This window comes from Oreochromis niloticus, linkage group LG12 (genome assembly GCF_001858045.2).
Source record: "Oreochromis niloticus isolate F11D_XX linkage group LG12, O_niloticus_UMD_NMBU, whole genome shotgun sequence".
NCBI classification, from domain to species: domain Eukaryota; kingdom Metazoa; phylum Chordata; class Actinopteri; order Cichliformes; family Cichlidae; genus Oreochromis; species Oreochromis niloticus.
The window spans coordinates 8,299,028-8,313,553 of NC_031977.2; the positions used below are offsets into that span (position 1 = coordinate 8,299,028).

A 14,526-nucleotide genomic window follows, 5' to 3' on the forward strand; every position below is an offset into this window, starting at 1 on the left:
AGAAATGGGCCACTCCCAGAGGCGGAGGGCTGTGAGGCACCGCCCGCCGGGCCCTCACCTTTGGGAAAACCCTCAACACCGGGCCGAACCTTGGAGTTCTGTATGTCCATTCAGGCACACTCCATGCTTGATCTGTAGGCAATTCCTCTCAGAAGTGGAGTCACGGTGGAGGCGTCGGAAGGGCGGAAGGCGTTCCCTCAGTGGCTCTCCTCTTCTGAGATTGTGTAAAAACATAAGTCAATGTAATGTAAGCAGCTTGAAAAGAAAGTCATTGAACTTGTTCAAATTTCTGCGAGACGGTTGCTCACACGCGGGCGGCACAGTGGTTAGCACCGTTACCGCACAGGAAGAAGGTCTTGAGTTCAGCTCTACCGTGGTTCTGTGTGGAGTTTGCATGTTTTTCCTGTTTTTGCGTGGGTTCTTTCCTTGTACTCCGGCTTCCTGCCACAGTCCAACGACCTGCAGTTAGTGGCAAGAGGTTAGTTGAAAAGTCTAAATCGCCCACAGGTGCGAATGGTTTTCTGTGTCTATGTGTTAGCTCTGCAACAGACTGGTGACCTGTGGAGGGTGTACCCTGCTTCTCGCCCTAAGATAGCTGGGATAGGCTCGAGTTCCCTGTGACACTGAAAAAGAAACACAGCAGAGAATGGATGGGTGGCTGATCAAATGTAAACATTTCCAGTCACTTTCAGTTCAAGCTGCTTAGCATGATCTCACATTTGCCAATTTCTCTATCTCTTCCCTCTCTGTTGTGTGTGTGTGTGTGTGTGTGAGATATTCTCTCTTTTGCCATTTCTTCTGTCTCTTTCCCCTGATCTGTGAGTGTGTGTGTGTGTTTGTCCCACATATTGCATACTCTGCTTTTGTCTTCAGATCAGGTAGGAAGTGTCTGTGTGGTTGAGCTGGTCTGGTCTGTCTAGACTTTCAGTAGATAGATCAGGCTGCACCCACCTGTGAAACAGGTGGAGGGTCACCAGGACATGCAGAACTCGCTGACAGACTCCTGGCCACCTCTTGCCTCCTTAGTAGAAATGGGCCACTCCAGAGGCGGAGGGCTGTGAGGCACCGCCCGCCGGGCCCTCACCTTTGGGAAACCCTCAACACGGTCCGAACCTTGGAGTTCTGTATGTCCATTCAGGCACACTCCATGCTTGATCTGTAGGCAATTCCTCTCAGAAGTGGAGTCACGGTGGAGGCGTCGGAAGGGCGGAAGGCGTTCCCTCAGTGGCTCTCCTCTTCTGAGATTGTGTAAAAACATAAGTCAATGTAATGTAAGCAGCTTGAAAAGAAAGTCATTGAACTTGTTCAAATTTCTGCGAGACGGTTGCTCACAGCGGGCGGCACAGTGGTTAGCACCGTTACCGCACAGGAAGAAGGTCTTGAGTTCAGCTCTACCGTGGTTCTGTGTGGAGTTTGCATGTTTTTCCTGTTTTGCGTGGGTTCTTTCCTTGTACTCCGGCTTCCTGCCACAGTCCAACGACCTGCAGTTAGTGGCAAGAGGTTAGTTGAAAGTCTAAATCGCCCACAGGTGCGAATGGTTTTCTGTGTCTATGTGTTAGCTCTGCAACAGACTGGTGACCTGTGGAGGGTGTACCCTGCTTCTCGCCTAAGATAGCTGGGATAGGCTCGAGTTCCCTGTGACACTGAAAAGAACACAGCAGAGAATGGATGGGTGGCTGATCAAAGTAAACATTTCCAGTCACTTTCAGTTCAAGCTGCTTAGCATGATCTCACATTTGCCAATTTCTCTATCTCTTCCCTCTGTTGTGTGTGTGTGTGTGTGAGATATTCTCTCTTTTGCCATTTCTTCTGTCTCTTTCCCCTGATCTGTGAGTGTGTGTGTGTGTTTGTCCCACATATTGCATACTCTGCTTTTGTCTTCAGATCAGGTAGGAAGTGTCTGTGTGGTTGAGCTGGTCTGGTCTGTCTAGACTTTCAGTAGATAGATCAGGCTGCACCCACCTGTGAAACAGGTGGAGGGTCACCAGGACATGCAGAACTCGCTGACAGACTCCTGGCCACCTCTTGCCTCCTTAGTAGAATGGGCCACTCCCAGAGGCGGAGGCTGTGAGGCACCGCCCGCCGGGCCCTCACCTTTGGGAAAACCCTCAACACCGGGCCGAACCTTGGAGTTCTGTATGTCCATTCAGGCACACTCCATGCTTGATCTGTAGGCAATTCCTCTCAGAAGTGGAGTCACGGTGGAGGCGTCGGAAGGGCGGAAGGCGTTCCCTCTGTGTCTTCCTCTTCTGAGATTGTGTATAACATAAGTCAATGTAATGTAAGCAGCTTGAAAAGAAAGTCATTGAACTTGTTCAAATTTCTGCGAGACGGTTGCTCACATGCGGGCGGCACAGTGGTTAGCACCGTTACCGCACAGGAAGAAGGTCTTGAGTTTAGCTCTACCGTGTTCTGTGTGGAGTTTGCATGTTCTTCCTGTTTTTGCGTGGGTTCTTTCCTTGTACTCCGGCTTCCTGCCACAGTCCAACGACCTGCAGTTAGTGGCAAGAGGTTAGTTGAAAAGTCTAAATCGCCCACAGGTGCGAATGGTTTTCTGTGTCTATGTGTTAGCTCTGCAACAGACTGGTGACCTGTGGAGGGTGTACCCTGCTTCTCGCCTAAGATAGCTGGGATAGGCTCGAGTTCCCTGTGACACTGAAAAAGAAACACAGCAGAGAATGGACGGGTGGCTGATCAAACGTAAACATTTCCAGTCACTTCAGTTCAGCTGCTTAGCATGATCTCACATTGCCAATTTCTCTATCTCTTCCCCCTCTGTTGTGTGTGTGTGTGTGTGAGATATTCTGTCTTTTGCCATTTCTTGTCTCTTTCCCCTGATCTGTGAGTGTGTGTGTGTGTTTGTCCCACATATTGCATACTCTGCTTGTCTTCAGATCAGGTAGGAAGTGTCTGTGTGGTTGAGCTGGTCTGGTCTGTCTAGACTTTCAGTAGATAGATCAGGCTGCACCCACCTGTGAAACAGGTGGAGGGTCACCAGGACATGCAGAACTCGCTGACAGACTCCTGGCCACCTCTTGCCTCCTTAGTAGAAATGGGCCACTCCCAGAGGCGGAGGGCTGTGAGGCACCGCCGCCGGGCCCTCACCTTTGGGAAAACCTCAACACCGGGCCGAACCTTGGAGTTCTGTATGTCCATTCAGGCACACTCCATGCTTGATCTGTAGGCAATTCCTCTCAGAAGTGGAGTCACGGTGGAGGCGTCGGAAGGGCGGAAGGCGTTCCTCAGTGGCTCTCCTCTTCTGAGATTGTGTAAAACATAAGTCAATGTAATGTAAGCAGCTTGAAAAGAAAGTCATTGAACTTGTTCAAATTTCTGCGAGACGGTTGCTCACATGCGGGCGCACGTGGTTAGCACCGTTACCGCACAGGAAGAAGGTCTTGAGTTCAGCTCTACCGTGGTTCTGTGTGGAGTTTGCATGTTTTCCTGTTTTGCGTGGGTTCTTTCCTTGTACTCCGGCTTCCTGCCACAGTCCAACGACCTGCAGTTAGTGGCAAGAGTTAGTTGAAAAGTCTAAATCGCCCACAGGTGCGAATGGTTTTCTGTGTCTATGTGTTAGCTCTGCAACAGACTGGTGACTGTGGAGGGTGTACCCTGCTTCTCGCCCTAAGATAGCTGGGATAGGCTCGAGTTCCCTGTGACACTGAAAAAGAAACACAGCAGAGAATGGAGGGGGTGGCTGATCAAACGTAAACATTTCCAGTCACTTTCAGTTCAAGCTGCTTAGCATGATCTCACATTTGCCAATTTCTCTATCTCTTCCCTCTTGTTGTGTGTGTGTGTGTGTGTGTGAGATATTCTCTTTTGCCATTTCTTCTGTCTCTTTCCCCTGATCTGTGAGTGTGTGTGTGTGTTTGTCCCACATATTGCATACTCTGCTTTGTCTTCAGATCAGGTAGGAAGTGTCTGTGTGGTTGAGCTGGTCTGGTCTGTCTAGACTTTCAGTAGATAGATCAGGCTGCACCCACCTGTGAAACAGGTGGAGGGTCACCAGGACATGCAGAACTCGCTGACAGACTCCTGGCCACCTCTTGCCTCCTTAGTAGAAATGGGCCACTCCCAGAGGCGGAGGGCTGTGAGGCACCGCCCGCCGGGCCTCACCTTTGGGAAAACCCTCAACACCGGGCCGAACCTTGGAGTTCTGTATGTCCATTCAGGCACACTCCATGCTTGATCTGTAGGCAATTCCTCTCAGAAGTGGAGTCACGGTGGAGGCGTCGGAAGGGCGGAAGGCGTTCCCTCAGTGGCTCTCCTCTTCTGAGATTGTGTAAAACATAAGTCAATGTAATGTAAGCAGCTTGAAAAGAAGTCATTGAACTTGTTCAAATTTCTGCGAGACGGTTGCTCACATGCGGGCGGCACAGTGGTTAGCACCGTTACCGCACAGGAAGAAGGTCTTGAGTTAGCTCTACCGTGGTTCTGTGTGGAGTTTGCATGTTTTCCTGTTTTTGCGTGGGTTCTTTCCTTGTACTCCGGCTTCCTGCCACAGTCCAACGACCTGCAGTTAGTGGCAAGAGGTTAGTTGAAAGTCTAAATCGCCCACAGGTGCGAATGGTTTTCTGTGTCTATGTGTTAGCTCTGCAACAGACTGGTGACCTGTGGAGGGTGTACCCTGCTTCTCGCCCTAAGATAGCTGGGATAGGCTCGAGTTCCCCTGTGACACTGAAAAGAATCCCACACAGCAGAGAATGGACGGGTGGCTGATCAAACGTAAACATTTCCAGTCACTTTCAGTTCAAGCTGCTTAGCATGATCTCACATTTGCCAATTTCTCTATCTCTTCCCCCTCTGTTGTGTGTGTGTGTGTGTGTGAGATATTCTGTCTTTTGCCATTTCTTCTGTCTCTTTCCCTGATCTGTGAGTGTGTGTGTGTGTTTGTCCCACATATTGCATACTCTGCTTTGTCTTCAGATCAGGTAGGAAGTGTCTGTGTGGTTGAGCTGGTCTGGTCTGTCTAGACTTTCAGTAGATAGATCAGGCTGCACCCACCTGTGAAACAGGTGGAGGGTCACCAGGACATGCAGAACTCGCTGACAGACTCCTGGCCACCTCTTGCCTCCTTAGTAGAAATGGGCCACTCCCAGAGGCGGAGGGCTGTGAGGCACCGCCCGCCGGGCCCTCACCTTTGGGAAATCCCACACACCGGGCCGAACCTTGGAGTTCTGTATGTCCATTCAGGCACACTCCATGCTTGATCTGTAGGCAATTCCTCTCAGAAGTGGAGTCACGGTGGAGGCGTCGGAAGGGCGGAAGGCGTTCCCTCAGTGGCTCTCCTCTTCTGAGATTGTGTAAAAACATAAGTCAATGTAATGTAAGCAGCTTGAAAAGAAAGTCATTGAACTTGTTCAAATTTCTGCGAGACGGTTGCTCACATGCGGGCGGCACAGTGGTTAGCACCGTTACCGCACAGGAAGAAGGTCTTGAGTTAGCTCTACCGTGGTTCTGTGTGGAGTTTGCATGTTCTTCCTGTTTTTGCGTGGGTTCTTTCCTTGTACTCCGGCTTCCTGCCACAGTCCAACGACCTGCAGTTAGTGGCAAGAGGTTAGTTGAAAAGTCTAAATCGCCCACAGGTGCGAATGGTTTTCTGTGTCTATGTGTTAGCTCTGCAACAGACTGGTGACCTGTGGAGGGTGTACCCTGCTTCTCGCCCTAAGATAGCTGGGATAGGCTCGAGTTCCCCTGTGACACTGAAAAAGAAACACAGCAGAGAATGGATGGGTGGCTGATCAAACGTAAACATTTCCAGTCACTTTCAGTTCAAGCTGCTTAGCATGATCTCACATTTGCCAATTTCTCTATCTCTTCCCCCTCTGTTGTGTGTGTGTGTGTGTGTGAGATATTCTGTCTTTTGCCATTTCTTCTGTCTCTTTCCCCTGATCTGTGAGTGTGTGTGTGTGTTTGTCCCACATATTGCATACTCTTACCGCTTAGTCTTCAGATCAGGTAGGAAGTGTCTGTGTGGTTGAGCTGGTCTGGTCTGTCTAGACTTTCAGTAGATAGATCAGGCTGCACCCACCTGTGAAACAGGTGGAGGGTCACCAGGACATGCAGAACTCGCTGACAGACTCCTGGCCACCTCTTGCCTCCTTAGTAGAAATGGGCCACTCCCAGAGGCGGAGGGCTGTGAGGCACCGCCCGCCGGGCCCTCACCTTTGGGAAAACCCTCAACACCGGGCCGAACCTTGGAGTTCTGTATGTCCATTCAGGCACACTCCATGCTTGATCTGTAGGCAATTCCTCTCAGAAGTGGAGTCACGGTGGAGGCGTCGGAAGGGCGGAAGGCGTTCCCTCAGTGGCTCTCCTCTTCTGAGATTGTGTAAAAACATAAGTCAATGTAATGTAAGCAGCTTGAAAAGAAAGTCATTGAACTTGTTCAAATTTCTGCGAGACGGTTGCTCACATGCGGGCGGCACAGTGGTTAGCACCGTTACCGCACAGGAAGAAGGTCTTGAGTTCAGCTCTACCGTGGTTCTGTGTGGAGTTTGCATGTTCTTCCTGTTTTTGCGTGGGTTCTTTCCTTGTACTCCGGCTTCCTGCCACAGTCCAACGACCTGCAGTTAGTGGCAAGAGGTTAGTTGAAAAGTCTAAATCGCCCACAGGTGCGAATGGTTTTCTGTGTCTATGTGTTAGCTCTGCAACAGACTGGTGACCTGTGGAGGGTGTACCCTGCTTCTCGCCCTAAGATAGCTGGGATAGGCTCGAGTTCCCCTGTGACACTGAAAAAGAAACACAGCAGAGAATGGATGGGTGGCTGATCAAACGTAAACATTTCCAGTCACTTTCAGTTCAAGCTGCTTAGCATGATCTCACATTTGCCAATTTCTCTATCTCTTCCCCTCTGTTGTGTGTGTGTGTGTGTGAGATATTCTGTCTTTTGCCATTTCTTCTGTCTCTTTCCCCTGATCTGTGAGTGTGTGTGTGTGTTTGTCCCACATATTGCATACTCTGCTTTTGTCTTCAGATCAGGTAGGAAGTGTCTGTGTGGTTGAGCTGGTCTGGTCTGTCTAGACTTTCAGTAGATAGATCAGGCTGCACCCACCTGTGAAACAGGTGGAGGGTCACCAGGACATGCAGAACTCGCTGACAGACTCCTGGCCACCTCTTGCCTCCTTAGTAGAAATGGGCCACTCCCAGAGGCGGAGGGCTGTGAGGCACCGCCCGCCGGGCCCTCACCTTTGGGAAAACCCTCAACACCGGGCCGAACCTTGGAGTTCTGTATGTCCATTCAGGCACACTCCATGCTTGATCTGTAGGCAATTCCTCTCAGAAGTGGAGTCACGGTGGAGGCGTCGGAAGGGCGGAAGGCGTTCCCTCAGTGGCTCTCCTCTTCTGAGATTGTGTAAAACATAAGTCAATGTAATGTAAGCAGCTTGAAAAGAAAGTCATTGAACTTGTTCAAATTTCTGCGAGACGGTTGCTCACATGCGGGCGGCACAGTGGTTAGCACCGTTACCGCACAGGAAGAAGGTCTTGAGTTAGCTCTACCGTGGTTCTGTGTGGAGTTTGCATGTTCTTCCTGTTTTTGCGTGGGTTCTTTCCTTGTACTCCGGCTTCCTGCCACAGTCCAACGACCTGCAGTTAGTGGCAAGAGGTTAGTTGAAAAGTCTAAATCGCCCACAGGTGCGAATGGTTTTCTGTGTCTATGTGTTAGCTCTGCAACAGACTGGTGACCTGTGGAGGGTGTACCCTGCTTCTCGCCCTAAGATAGCTGGGATAGGCTCGAGTTCCCCTGTGACACTGAAAAAGAAACACAGCAGAGAATGGATGGGTGGCTGATCAAACGTAAACATTTCCAGTCACTTTCAGTTCAAGCTGCTTAGCATGATCTCACATTTGCCAATTTCTCTATCTCTTCCCCCTCTGTTGTGTGTGTGTGTGTGTGAGATATTCTGTCTTTTGCCATTTCTTCTGTCTCTTTCCCCTGATCTGTGAGTGTGTGTGTGTGTTTGTCCCACATATTGCATACTCTGCTTTTGTCTTCAGATCAGGTAGGAAGTGTCTGTGTGGTTGAGCTGGTCTGGTCTGTCTAGACTTTCAGTAGATAGATCAGGCTGCACCCACCTGTGAAACAGGTGGAGGGTCACCAGGACATGCAGAACTCGCTGACAGACTCCTGGCCACCTCTTGCCTCCTTAGTAGAAATGGGCCACTCCCAGAGGCGGAGGGCTGTGAGGCACCGCCCGCCGGGCCCTCACCTTTGGGAAAACCCTCAACACCGGGCCGAACCTTGGAGTTCTGTATGTCCATTCAGGCACACTCCATGCTTGATCTGTAGGCAATTCCTCTCAGAAGTGGAGTCACGGTGGAGGCGTCGGAAGGGCGGAAGGCGTTCCCTCAGTGGCTCTCCTCTTCTGAGATTGTGTAAAAACATAAGTCAATGTAATGTAAGCAGCTTGAAAAGAAAGTCATTGAACTTGTTCAAATTTCTGCGAGACGGTTGCTCACATGCGGGCGGCACAGTGGTTAGCACCGTTACCGCACAGGAAGAAGGTCTTGAGTTCAGCTCTACCGTGGTTCTGTGTGGAGTTTGCATGTTCTTCCTGTTTTTGCGTGGGTTCTTTCCTTGTACTCCGGCTTCCTGCCACAGTCCAACGACCTGCAGTTAGTGGCAAGAGGTTAGTTGAAAAGTCTAAATCGCCCACAGGTGCGAATGGTTTTCTGTGTCTATGTGTTAGCTCTGCAACAGACTGGTGACCTGTGGAGGGTGTACCCTGCTTCTCGCCCTAAGATAGCTGGGATAGGCTCGAGTTCCCCTGTGACACTGAAAAAGAAACACAGCAGAGAATGGATGGGTGGCTGATCAAACGTAAACATTTCCAGTCACTTTCAGTTCAAGCTGCTTAGCATGATCTCACATTTGCCAATTTCTCTATCTCTTCCCCTCTGTTGTGTGTGTGTGTGTGTGAGATATTCTGTCTTTTGCCATTTCTTCTGTCTCTTTCCCCTGATCTGTGAGTGTGTGTGTGTGTTTGTCTACATATTGCATACTCTGCTTTTGTCTTCAGATCAGGTAGGAAGTGTCTGTGTGGTTGAGCTGGTCTGGTCTGTCTAGACTTTCAGTAGATAGATCAGGCTGCACCCACCTGTGAAACAGGTGGAGGGTCACCAGGACATGCAGAACTCGCTGACAGACTCCTGGCCACCTCTTGCCTCCTTAGTAGAAATGGGCCACTCCCAGAGGCGGAGGGCTGTGAGGCACCGCCCGCCGGGCCCTCACCTTTGGGAAAACCCTCAACACCGGGCCGAACCTTGGAGTTCTGTATGTCCATTCAGGCACACTCCATGCTTGATCTGTAGGCAATTCCTCTCAGAAGTGGAGTCACGGTGGAGGCGTCGGAAGGGCGGAAGGCGTTCCCTCAGTGGCTCTCCTCTTCTGAGATTGTGTAAAAACATAAGTCAATGTAATGTAAGCAGCTTGAAAAGAAAGTCATTGAACTTGTTCAAATTTCTGCGAGACGGTTGCTCACATGCGGGCGGCACAGTGGTTAGCACCGTTACCGCACAGGAAGAAGGTCTTGAGTTTAGCTCTACCGTGGTTCTGTGTGGAGTTTGCATGTTCTTCCTGTTTTTGCGTGGGTTCTTTCCTTGTACTCCGGCTTCCTGCCACAGTCCAACGACCTGCAGTTAGTGGCAAGAGGTTAGTTGAAAAGTCTAAATCGCCCACAGGTGCGAATGGTTTTCTGTGTCTATGTGTTAGCTCTGCAACAGACTGGTGACCTGTGGAGGGTGTACCCTGCTTCTCGCCCTAAGATAGCTGGGATAGGCTCGAGTTCCCCTGTGACACTGAAAAAGAAACACAGCAGAGAATGGAGGGTGGCTGATCAAACGTAAACATTTCCAGTCACTTTCAGTTCAAGCTGCTTAGCATGATCTCACATTTGCCAATTTCTCTATCTCTTCCCCCTCTGTTGTGTGTGTGTGTGTGTGTGAGATATTCTGTCTTTTGCCATTTCTTCTGTCTCTTTCCCCTGATCTGTGAGTGTGTGTGTGTGTTTGTCCCACATATTGCATACTCTGCTTTTGTCTTCAGATCAGGTAGGAAGTGTCTGTGTGGTTGAGCTGGTCTGGTCTGTCTAGACTTTCAGTAGATAGATCAGGCTGCACCCACCTGTGAAACAGGTGGAGGGTCACCAGGACATGCAGAACTCGCTGACAGACTCCTGGCCACCTCTTGCCTCCTTAGTAGAAATGGGCCACTCCCAGAGGCGGAGGGCTGTGAGGCACCGCCCGCCGGGCCCTCACCTTTGGGAAAACCCTCAACACCGGGCCGAACCTTGGAGTTCTGTATGTCCATTCAGGCACACTCCATGCTTGATCTGTAGGCAATTCCTCTCAGAAGTGGAGTCACGGTGGAGGCGTCGGAAGGGCGGAAGGCGTTCCCTCAGTGGCTCTCCTCTTCTGAGATTGTGTAAAAACATAAGTCAATGTAATGTAAGCAGCTTGAAAAGAAAGTCATTGAACTTGTTCAAATTTCTGCGAGACGGTTGCTCACATGCGGGCGGCACAGTGGTTAGCACCGTTACCGCACAGGAAGAAGGTCTTGAGTTTAGCTCTACCGTGGTTCTGTGTGGAGTTTGCATGTTCTTCCTGTTTTTGCGTGGGTTCTTTCCTTGTACTCCGGCTTCCTGCCACAGTCCAACGACCTGCAGTTAGTGGCAAGAGGTTAGTTGAAAAGTCTAAATCGCCCACAGGTGCGAATGGTTTTCTGTGTCTATGTGTTAGCTCTGCAACAGACTGGTGACCTGTGGAGGGTGTACCCTGCTTCTCGCCCTAAGATAGCTGGGATAGGCTCGAGTTCCCCTGTGACACTGAAAAAGAAACACAGCAGAGAATGGATGGGTGGCTGATCAAACGTAAACATTTCCAGTCACTTTCAGTTCAAGCTGCTTAGCATGATCTCACATTTGCCAATTTCTCTATCTCTTCCCCTCTGTTGTGTGTGTGTGTGTGTGAGATATTCTGTCTTTTGCCATTTCTTCTGTCTCTTTCCCCTGATCTGTGAGTGTGTGTGTGTGTTTGTCCCACATATTGCATACTCTGCTTTTGTCTTCAGATCAGGTAGGAAGTGTCTGTGTGGTTGAGCTGGTCTGGTCTGTCTAGACTTTCAGTAGATAGATCAGGCTGCACCCACCTGTGAAACAGGTGGAGGGTCACCAGGACATGCAGAACTCGCTGACAGACTCCTGGCCACCTCTTGCCTCCTTAGTAGAAATGGGCCACTCCCAGAGGCGGAGGGCTGTGAGGCACCGCCCGCCGGGCCCTCACCTTTGGGAAAACCCTCAACACCGGGCCGAACCTTGGAGTTCTGTATGTCCATTCAGGCACACTCCATGCTTGATCTGTAGGCAATTCCTCTCAGAAGTGGAGTCACGGTGGAGGCGTCGGAAGGGCGGAAGGCGTTCCCTCAGTGGCTCTCCTCTTCTGAGATTGTGTAAAAACATAAGTCAATGTAATGTAAGCAGCTTGAAAAGAAAGTCATTGAACTTGTTCAAATTTCTGCGAGACGGTTGCTCACATGCGGGCGGCACAGTGGTTAGCACCGTTACCGCACAGGAAGAAGGTCTTGAGTTCAGCTCTACCGTGGTTCTGTGTGGAGTTTGCATGTTCTTCCTGTTTTTGCGTGGGTTCTTTCCTTGTACTCCGGCTTCCTGCCACAGTCCAACGACCTGCAGTTAGTGGCAAGAGGTTAGTTGAAAAGTCTAAATCGCCCACAGGTGCGAATGGTTTTCTGTGTCTATGTGTTAGCTCTGCAACAGACTGGTGACCTGTGGAGGGTGTACCCTGCTTCTCGCCCTAAGATAGCTGGGATAGGCTCGAGTTCCCCTGTGACACTGAAAAAGAAACACAGCAGAGAATGGACGGGTGGCTGATCAAACGTAAACATTTCCAGTCACTTTCAGTTCAAGCTGCTTAGCATGATCTCACATTTGCCAATTTCTCTATCTCTTCCCCCTCTGTTGTGTGTGTGTGTGTGTGTGAGATATTCTGTCTTTTGCCATTTCTTCTGTCTCTTTCCCCTGATCTGTGAGTGTGTGTGTGTGTTTGTCCCACATATTGCATACTCTGCTTTTGTCTTCAGATCAGGTAGGAAGTGTCTGTGTGGTTGAGCTGGTCTGGTCTGTCTAGACTTTCAGTAGATAGATCAGGCTGCACCCACCTGTGAAACAGGTGGAGGGTCACCAGGACATGCAGAACTCGCTGACAGACTCCTGGCCACCTCTTGCCTCCTTAGTAGAAATGGGCCACTCCCAGAGGCGGAGGGCTGTGAGGCACCGCCCGCCGGGCCCTCACCTTTGGGAAAACCCTCAACACCGGGCCGAACCTTGGAGTTCTGTATGTCCATTCAGGCACACTCCATGCTTGATCTGTAGGCAATTCCTCTCAGAAGTGGAGTCACGGTGGAGGCGTCGGAAGGGCGGAAGGCGTTCCCTCAGTGGCTCTCCTCTTCTGAGATTGTGTAAAAACATAAGTCAATGTAATGTAAGCAGCTTGAAAAGAAAGTCATTGAACTTGTTCAAATTTCTGCGAGACGGTTGCTCACATGCGGGCGGCACAGTGGTTAGCACCGTTACCGCACAGGAAGAAGGTCTTGAGTTCAGCTCTACCGTGGTTCTGTGTGGAGTTTGCATGTTTTCCTGTTTTTGCGTGGGTTCTTTCCTTGTACTCCGGCTTCCTGCCACAGTCCAACGACCTGCAGTTAGTGGCAAGAGGTTAGTTGAAAAGTCTAAATCGCCCACAGGTGCGAATGGTTTTCTGTGTCTATGTGTTAGCTCTGCAACAGACTGGTGACCTGTGGAGGGTGTACCCTGCTTCTCGCCCTAAGATAGCTGGGATAGGCTCGAGTTCCCCTGTGACACTGAAAAAGAAACACAGCAGAGAATGGATGGGTGGCTGATCAAACGTAAACATTTCCAGTCACTTTCAGTTCAAGCTGCTTAGCATGATCTCACATTTGCCAATTTCTCTATCTCTTCCCCCTCTGTTGTGTGTGTGTGTGTGTGTGAGATATTCTGTCTTTTGCCATTTCTTCTGTCTCTTTCCCCTGATCTGTGAGTGTGTGTGTGTGTTTGTCCCACATATTGCATACTCTGCTTTTGTCTTCAGATCAGGTAGGAAGTGTCTGTGTGGTTGAGCTGGTCTGGTCTGTCTAGACTTTCAGTAGATAGATCAGGCTGCACCCACCTGTGAAACAGGTGGAGGGTCACCAGGACATGCAGAACTCGCTGACAGACTCCTGGCCACCTCTTGCCTCCTTAGTAGAAATGGGCCACTCCCAGAGGCGGAGGGCTGTGAGGCACCGCCCGCCGGGCCCTCACCTTTGGGAAAACCCTCAACACCGGGCCGAACCTTGGAGTTCTGTATGTCCATTCAGGCACACTCCATGCTTGATCTGTAGGCAATTCCTCTCAGAAGTGGAGTCACGGTGGAGGCGTCGGAAGGGCGGAAGGCGTTCCCTCAGTGGCTCTCCTCTTCTGAGATTGTGTAAAAACATAAGTCAATGTAATGTAAGCAGCTTGAAAAGAAAGTCATTGAACTTGTTCAAATTTCTGCGAGACGGTTGCTCACATGCGGGCGGCACAGTGGTTAGCACCGTTACCGCACAGGAAGAAGGTCTTGAGTTCAGCTCTACCGTGGTTCTGTGTGGAGTTTGCATGTTCTTCCTGTTTTTGCGTGGGTTCTTTCCTTGTACTCCGGCTTCCTGCCACAGTCCAACGACCTGCAGTTAGTGGCAAGAGGTTAGTTGAAAAGTCTAAATCGCCCACAGGTGCGAATGGTTTTCTGTGTCTATGTGTTAGCTCTGCAACAGACTGGTGACCTGTGGAGGGTGTACCCTGCTTCTCGCCCTAAGATAGCTGGGATAGGCTCGAGTTCCCCTGTGACACTGAAAAAGAAACACAGCAGAGAATGGACGGGTGGCTGATCAAACGTAAACATTTCCAGTCACTTTCAGTTCAAGCTGCTTAGCATGATCTCACATTTGCCAATTTCTCTATCTCTTCCCCTCTGTTGTGTGTGTGTGTGTGTGAGATATTCTGTCTTTTGCCATTTCTTCTGTCTCTTTCCCCTGATCTGTGAGTGTGTGTGTGTGTTTGTCCCACATATTGCATACTCTGCTTTTGTCTTCAGATCAGGTAGGAAGTGTCTGTGTGGTTGAGCTGGTCTGGTCTGTCTAGACTTTCAGTAGATAGATCAGGCTGCACCCACCTGTGAAACAGGTGGAGGGTCACCAGGACATGCAGAACTCGCTGACAGACTCCTGGCCACCTCTTGCCTCCTTAGTAGAAATGGGCCACTCCCAGAGGCGGAGGGCTGTGAGGCACCGCCCGCCGGGCCCTCACCTTTGGGAAAACCCTCAACACCGGGCCGAACCTTGGAGTTCTGTATGTCCATTCAGGCACACTCCATGCTTGATCTGTAGGCAATTCCTCTCAGAAGTGGAGTCACGGTGGAGGCGTCGGAAGGGCGGAAGGCGTTCCCTCAGTGGCTCTCCTCTTCTGAGATTGTGTA

General features: G+C 50.4%; 4 long non-coding RNA genes across 11 annotated transcripts in view; all 4 read right to left on the bottom strand.

Moving 5' to 3' along the window:
* Positions 1-1,125: 1,125 nt before the first annotated feature.
* Positions 1,126-2,410, bottom strand: LOC109204500 (uncharacterized). Its single transcript, XR_002063995.2, has 2 exons — positions 2,343-2,410; positions 1,126-1,238 (listed from the first exon to the last, which is right to left on the bottom strand). It is a non-coding gene; the product is annotated as an uncharacterized LOC109204500 (long non-coding RNA).
* A 2,045-nt stretch (positions 2,411-4,455) lies between these two features.
* Positions 4,456-5,145, bottom strand: LOC109204641 (uncharacterized). The gene is made up of 3 exons (XR_002064171.2): positions 5,008-5,145; positions 4,615-4,680; positions 4,456-4,516 (listed from the first exon to the last, which is right to left on the bottom strand). It is a non-coding gene; the product is annotated as an uncharacterized LOC109204641 (long non-coding RNA).
* A 12-nt stretch (positions 5,146-5,157) lies between these two features.
* LOC109204606 (uncharacterized) overlaps positions 5,158-14,526 on the bottom strand; it is a 53,526-nt gene continuing 44,157 nt past the window's right edge. For 7 of the 8 annotated variants that reach the window (XR_003222371.1, XR_003222374.1, XR_003222372.1 and 4 more), the window contains 16 exons: positions 14,224-14,513; positions 13,835-13,900; positions 10,511-10,661; positions 10,127-10,416; positions 9,736-9,801; positions 9,486-9,636; positions 9,102-9,391; positions 8,714-8,779; positions 8,464-8,614; positions 8,080-8,369; positions 7,504-7,590; positions 7,058-7,347; positions 6,669-6,734; positions 6,419-6,569; positions 6,035-6,324; positions 5,547-5,705 (listed from right to left, as the gene is read on the bottom strand). This is a non-coding gene — a long non-coding RNA (uncharacterized LOC109204606). The other variant, XR_003222369.1, reaches the window with a different exon arrangement.
* On the bottom strand, positions 10,668-12,656 carry LOC112848312 (uncharacterized). Its single transcript, XR_003222377.1, has 6 exons — positions 12,560-12,656; positions 12,176-12,465; positions 11,784-11,849; positions 11,534-11,684; positions 11,150-11,439; positions 10,668-10,826 (listed from the first exon to the last, which is right to left on the bottom strand). It is a non-coding gene; the product is annotated as an uncharacterized LOC112848312 (long non-coding RNA).